The sequence below is a fragment of the Herpailurus yagouaroundi genome, unplaced genomic scaffold (genome assembly GCF_014898765.1).
Source record: "Herpailurus yagouaroundi ecotype Mexico unplaced genomic scaffold, PumYag 416, whole genome shotgun sequence".
In the NCBI taxonomy this organism is placed as follows: Eukaryota; Metazoa; Chordata; class Mammalia; order Carnivora; family Felidae; genus Herpailurus; species Herpailurus yagouaroundi.
Genome location: NW_024412633.1, coordinates 174 through 6,405, shown reverse-complemented (window position 1 = coordinate 6,405; position 6,232 = coordinate 174). Strand labels below are relative to the sequence as shown.

Sequence of the window (6,232 nt, the reverse complement as noted above, 5' to 3'; positions counted from 1 at the left end):
GCTGCCCTCTGCACATGACAGTTTAAGAACTCTGTAAGGCAGGGGCACCCGGGGGGCTCAGTTGGTTAAGCATCTGACTTTGGCTTAAGTCATGGTCTCGTGGTTCATGGGTTCAAGCCCCTTGTCGGGCTCTGTGCTGACAGCTTGGAGCCTGGAGCCTGCCTCAGATTCTGTGTCTCCCCCTCTCTCTGCCCCTTCCCTGCTCGTGCTCTGTCTCTTTCAAAAGTAAAATGAATATATTAAAAATGTTAAAAACCATCAGTGCTTAATTACAGTATGTGCATTATTTTTTCAATGAAATGCTATTGCGCATGACAGACTCCAGTCTAGTGATAACTTTCATACCCACTAGGAAAACAAAAGATTCCTTTGAGCCACCTGGTGCTGGCATTTGTTTTATTGCAGTGTTCTGGACCCAAATTCTCAATGTCCACTTTCTCCCCTAAGTCCCCCCAGCCAGCAACCACCCATCTCCCTTCTGGCCCTACGGAATTTCCTCTCCTAGTCAGTCCCCAAGCGTAAGCCTACACCACATAACCTTCTGAGACTGGTTTGTGCCACCTGGGAGGTTTCCGAGGCTCATCCTGGTGTCCAGGACCCCTTCCTTTGTACGGCCGCACACCAGTGCACTGTAGGGATAAACCACATGCGGTCTGCCCATTCACCTTTCGATGGACGAGTGGGTTGTTTCTACCTTTGGGGGATCGTCCATAGAGCTACCGTGAACATTTGCATACATGAACTTGATTCTCTACTTTCAACTCTTTGGGGTAGACACCTAGGAGTGGAATTGTGGGGTCACAGGGGAATTCTACTGCACTTTTTGAAAAACTGCCAAACCGGCTTCCACAGCAAGGCAGGAGTTGTTTAGAACGGCCGCACCTCACAGAAGAGCTCAGATGCATGTGGAAGATACCTGGGCCCTCACCACCCGGCCTGGTCAATTCTTACCGTCCTTATTTTCCTCATCCTTCACTGCCGAGTAGTTTTCCAACAAGAAACCACTAGAGACCCAGTTCAAAAATGGATTCTGGAGGCGAAGACAGGCAGTGGAGACGGAAGGGGGAGAAGGCAGCTGCTCACCTAAAGGGATTACCGCAGGGAGAGTCACGCCGTTTACTTCACCATCCTGCCTGGAGCTTGGGCTCTTCCCCTTCGGTGCTAGGGGCTGAAGTGTTTTATAAAGAAAGGGCCCGGTGAGAAACACCAAGTAGAAACCAGTACAAGTGTCTGGTTTTAAAGTGACAAGTAGAATACAGGTGTTAATTGGATGGTGTCACAGAAACGTGAAGCTATGGAAAGCAAGGCCTCTCTGCTCTTCGCTGCTTGACAGCTGGATCAGCAAGTGTCCAGAAGGAGATGGGACATTCCACAGAGGTACTCACCTGGCACCACTAACTTCATCCTACTGCTGTGACAGTGGGATTCCACCTGATTACCCACCTGCACGGGGCTGTGCGGGAGGCCCAGCAAAAACACATCTTTTAAAGCATGTCCTTTCCCCCTGGGCCCCACCCCAGCTGGAGGTTTTACTGGCCTGACCCCTGAAGCCACGCGGGTCTCTGAGCCCTGGGTAAACGGACAAACCCCTGTCTTCCTCTGCAGTCGTGGAGAACACGATGTCCACCACAGGAGAGGATTCTCACCGTAAGGAACACAACACTGTCAGCACCGCGCCCTCCCCGCCACTCCAGAGACACCACTGCCAGAATTCTCTGCTCCCACAATGTCACAAACACATAGAAATCCGAAGGAGACCCTCCCTGGAAAACAGTCTCTTGGGACTGACCCAGATCTGGTCAGCACCCACAACGTTCACGTACAAAGACAAAAGGACACCCCCGCCCCATTCTGTCTGGCGCAGTTTTTCTACAGGTGCAAGAATTGTGCCCCGGTGCTCAATCATGGGTGTGGACAGAGAATCAAGTCTCTGCTGACAGAGGCGGCTTCCCTGGCTTCGACCCCTGGGAAAAGCAAAGCCTCCCTCCCCAGATCTTACTCTCCAGGGCCTGGACACGGCAAGGCCTCAGCAGGGTGAGGGAGCACCCACGTGCCGAGGGAAGGTGGTGTCAGCGCCACCCTGGGAAAGAGCAGGGGACAGATGTTAGGAGGGTAATGACTCTCCAGCCTGGCTGTGCTGCATGTTGGAACCACCTAGGAAGCTATTAAAAACATGGGGCACCTGGGTGGCTCCGTCAGTTAAGCGTCTGACCCTTGGTTTCAGCTCAGGTCATGATCTCAGTTTCGTCAGTTTGAGCCCCACATCAGGCCCTGGGCTGGCAGTGCGGTGCCTGCCTTGGTCGTCTCCCTCTCTCTCTCTCTCTCAAAAATAAACTTTAAAAAAAAGTATTAAAAAAAGAACGTGCAGACACACCCCACCACCCATGCTCAGACTACATCACAGAGCACCTAGGCCTGAATCTCCAGAAGTGCAACCTGAGCGTTAGTGTCCATGTAAAGCTCAGCCGATCTCAACATGCAGGCTGTGGACAGGAGACCTCAAGTGGCAGAGGACTGAGCAGACCAGCAATGGCACGTGCCATCATTCAAAAGCTCCCGGTGGGGGCCAGCCACTGTCCAGAGGACTTTGCAGACGTTACTTCAATCGAGCCCCCCGACAACCCACAGAACTATAAGCTGCCGCTGTTCCTGTTTTCCAGATCGGCCAACAAAGGCTCAGAGAGGTTAAAGAACCTGCTCAGGGTCACACAGCTAGGAAACTGGAGAAGCCGGCAAGGCCGAGAGCCTGTGTTCCCAATCACCGGGTGGCATAGGCAGATGGGGAGGGCTCGGTCCTTTGTCCTGAAGGATTCCCCTTCAGGGAAAGGTGAAGGGCACATGTACCCCAACACTCAGACAAGCCCTATTAACCACTCCAGCCCACTCTCAGGTGTTCGTGGAGAGCAGGCCCTCCCTGGCAGGGCTACAGCTTAAAGGGGACACAGCGCCCCTAGAGGCAGCTTGGGGTTTCAGTGTGACTGGCCAGCAGGTCAGAAGGGAAACGCCTAAAGAGATGGGCCAGGGCCCCAGGGTCTAGCCCTTCTCCTGCACGTGACAATTTTGTCTCTACTGCTGACCATGGGGCAAAGGTCAGGGCTCTGCTGTATCAAAGGAACCAAGGAGTTCCTGGTTTCATGGGGCTGATGGGGTCATCCCCCATTTTACAGGTGGAAAAAAACACAAAGTTCAAGAGCCCTTCCAGGGATACATGCCCCCTCACACCAGACATTTGATCAAACGCAGCAAAAATGGTGTCGTTAAGCCCTCCAAACAGCCTTATGAAGCACGTTCTAGAAGCAAACCCACTTCATCAATAAGGAAACAGGCAGAGATCAGAACCCAGGCCACTTGACAACGAGACACAGCCACAACTCCCATGCGATACCTAACATCTTCCCGACCCCACAACCCCATGGTGGGATCTCACAAAGAGGCCAGGGCTCCATACTGGCTGTATTTTACATCCCCCCACACATACACTCCAAAAAAGGTCAACATTCCTGATTTTCACGGACGACAAAGCCTCAGCGGGGTCTAGGCAGAGTCCTGGGCCAGAGGTCACGACACGCCTTCCCCAGCTCCTCCTTATTACTCCCCTACTCACCGAGCCCTCATCAGCGAGACCCTGAGACCATCTGATCCCAGGGTTGCTGTGCTGTAGGAGGCAGGAGAAGAGCATTCCCTTACTTGACTGAAGCAGCTTCTCATCCCCTGCAAACAAACAGGTCCTGCCCCACAAGCTGCTCCTTGGAACCTCCAAGGAGTAGGCACTGGAGCCAAAGGGTCCAGTGAGCTGGGAGACACATGGGACCATTAAAGGCTGTCATTAGGACAAGTAACAAATACCGATTCCGGGCCCTTGGCTGGCTCTGTAGCTAAACAGCAAGGTGCTTTAGGCATTTCACAGTCCCTTGGGGTCTGAGACATCCCATCTGAAAGTGAGTTGGTTAGACACACTGGTCTTCTAGAACCCCTCCTAGCTTTGCAATGCTGGGGCTCTTCGGGAACAGCAGAGGGGCCTGGCCAAGTTTCAGCCTCCTGCAGGCAAACACAGACTGCCCCGCAGCCCCGTCAGCTGCTCCTACCCACCGGCTACATTCAGCGGGACCATGAAATGTGAGCAGCGTAAACAGGACCTGGACCTGTCGGGAGTGCCCAGTCAGCCACCGCCCCAAGGGCTCCAACACCAACATCGGCTGCAACTGGCCTCACACTCAGCGCAGTGGTGCGGTTAACTGATGGCAGGGAAGAACTGCATGTGAAATACCCATAATTAAGACAGCAGCCGCACAGCTTCCTTCCGCCCTCAGGCTGTGCACGGCCAATTCTTGGACAGATCCACACACATAATCTGCAATTAATTAGAAGCGCACAACTCCTGAGAGGACACAGGCCAACGTCACACCAGACTGAGTCTGCAGCCCTCTGCCGTCCTGCTCTGTGTTTGGACACTTGGGGATCTGCTACCCAACATGCGAGCTCCATGTCGACAGGATGGGCCCAGCTCTGGTCCCGGCTCTACTACAGATTTCCTGTGCCACCACGGGCGTGTCACCTATCTGGAGTCTCAGTTTCCCGACTCTGAAGTGGGCATGATGGCACCTACAATCCACCTCCAAAGTTAGAGGTGATCTGACAGGAGAGAGGACAGGAGGCACTCTGTGGATTAAAGATGGGGTGCTGGGGCGCCTGGGTGGCTCAGTTGGTTAAGCGGCTGACTTCGGCTCGGGTCAGGATCTCACGGTCAGTGAGTTCCAGCCCCGCGTCGGGCTCTGTGCTGACAGCTCAGAGCCTGGAGCCTGTTCCAGATTCTGTGTCTCCCTTTCTCTGACCCTCCCCCATTCATGCTCTGTCTCTGTCTCAAAAATAAATAAATGTTAAAAAAAATTTAAAAAAGAAATAAATAAATAAAGATGGGATGCTAATGTCTGGCTAAGCGTCACCCCACAAGCTGCCTCCTCAGTCACGGACAGCGGGGAAGGGAAGCAGAATAACGCTCCCAAGCCTTACAGTTAAGGCGAGGAAGGCCCCAAAAGGCAGAGGGACAAGAGACATTCAGAACACAAGAGACCGAATCTTTGGACACTCCTGACACCTAGTGCACCACAGTGTCCCTGAGTTGCAGGGTTTTCCGTGGCTGCGTGCCAGGCAGCTGCTCTCTCAGTGCACCAATGACTCGGCTGAAGGGCTCGTCTCGAACGTCAGGCAGAACACAGGAAAGAGATGGGAGTTACAGGTCAAGCTGCCCCCGGGACAGGGAATGGAGACTCCAGAGCTCAGAGTAGGATGGGCAGAACCAGCCAGATTGGAGGAAGAAAGCAACTGGACGCTGAAAATAGTGACTTGAATTGAATGCCTTTCACTTCTATCTCACCTTTAAAACTTGGCTTATACACCCCGTCCCGGAGGAAGCCTTCTGGACTCGACAAGATGAAGCCAATTCTCCACCTTGGGGCAGCTGGAGGACCTCAACTTTAACAACCTCCCCTGCTTGAGGGGGAGATCTGTAGGAGCAGAGAGAAGCCTATCCTCTCTGAATGTCCAGCCTAGCACAGTGCCTGACAGTTTTCCGTGTATCTGGAGGGGACCATGTGGCTCAGTTCTGGTCACCAAGTTATAAAAGGACGTCTACTAGAGGGGCTGGTGTGAGGGCTTTTATTTTCCCAGGAAGAAACAGCAGGGGCTACGCTTTCTCCCTGGCTTCCAGCTTGAAAAGGGGTCTGGTAGTCTCAACAGCAGCAGCCAGCTTGCAAACAGGAAGCAATGAACAGGATAAAAAGTAACAACTTAAGTTTGGGGCAACTTCTGTAGCTTGGCTGTTTTAAGAAACACTGAAATCAACATGCGGGGGCGGGTGCAAAGATCTTTTCCGGTGAGTGTTTTTATCTTCCCTAGGTAAACACCCAGGAGTGAAATTACCAGAGCACACGGTGTTTCTATTTTTCATTTTTAGAGGATCCCCCATGTGGTTCTCCACAGTGGCTGCACCAATTTGCACGTGGAACTTAAGAAATAAAAGACAAAGAGACAGAAACAGACTCTCAAATACAAAGAGCTGGTGGTTGCCAAAGGTTAAATGGGTAAACAGAATAAGGGGAGTAGGAGTACGATTATCTTAATGAGCACTGAGAAATGGAGTTGTTGGATACTATATACCTGAAACTAATATTGCACTCTGTTAATTACACTTCAATAAAAATAATGAAGAAGGGAACCTGAGTGGCTCAGTCAG

The 6,232-nt window shown here is 52.3% G+C and overlaps 1 long non-coding RNA gene across 1 annotated transcript; it reads right to left on the bottom strand.

Annotated features, from left to right (window-relative positions):
* Positions 1-3,834: 3,834 nt before the first annotated feature.
* Positions 3,835-5,930, bottom strand: LOC121022521 (uncharacterized). The gene is made up of 3 exons (XR_005786984.1): positions 5,920-5,930; positions 5,177-5,180; positions 3,835-4,055 (listed from the first exon to the last, which is right to left on the bottom strand). It is a non-coding gene; the product is annotated as an uncharacterized LOC121022521 (long non-coding RNA).
* Between the last annotated feature and the right edge of the window lie 302 nt (positions 5,931-6,232).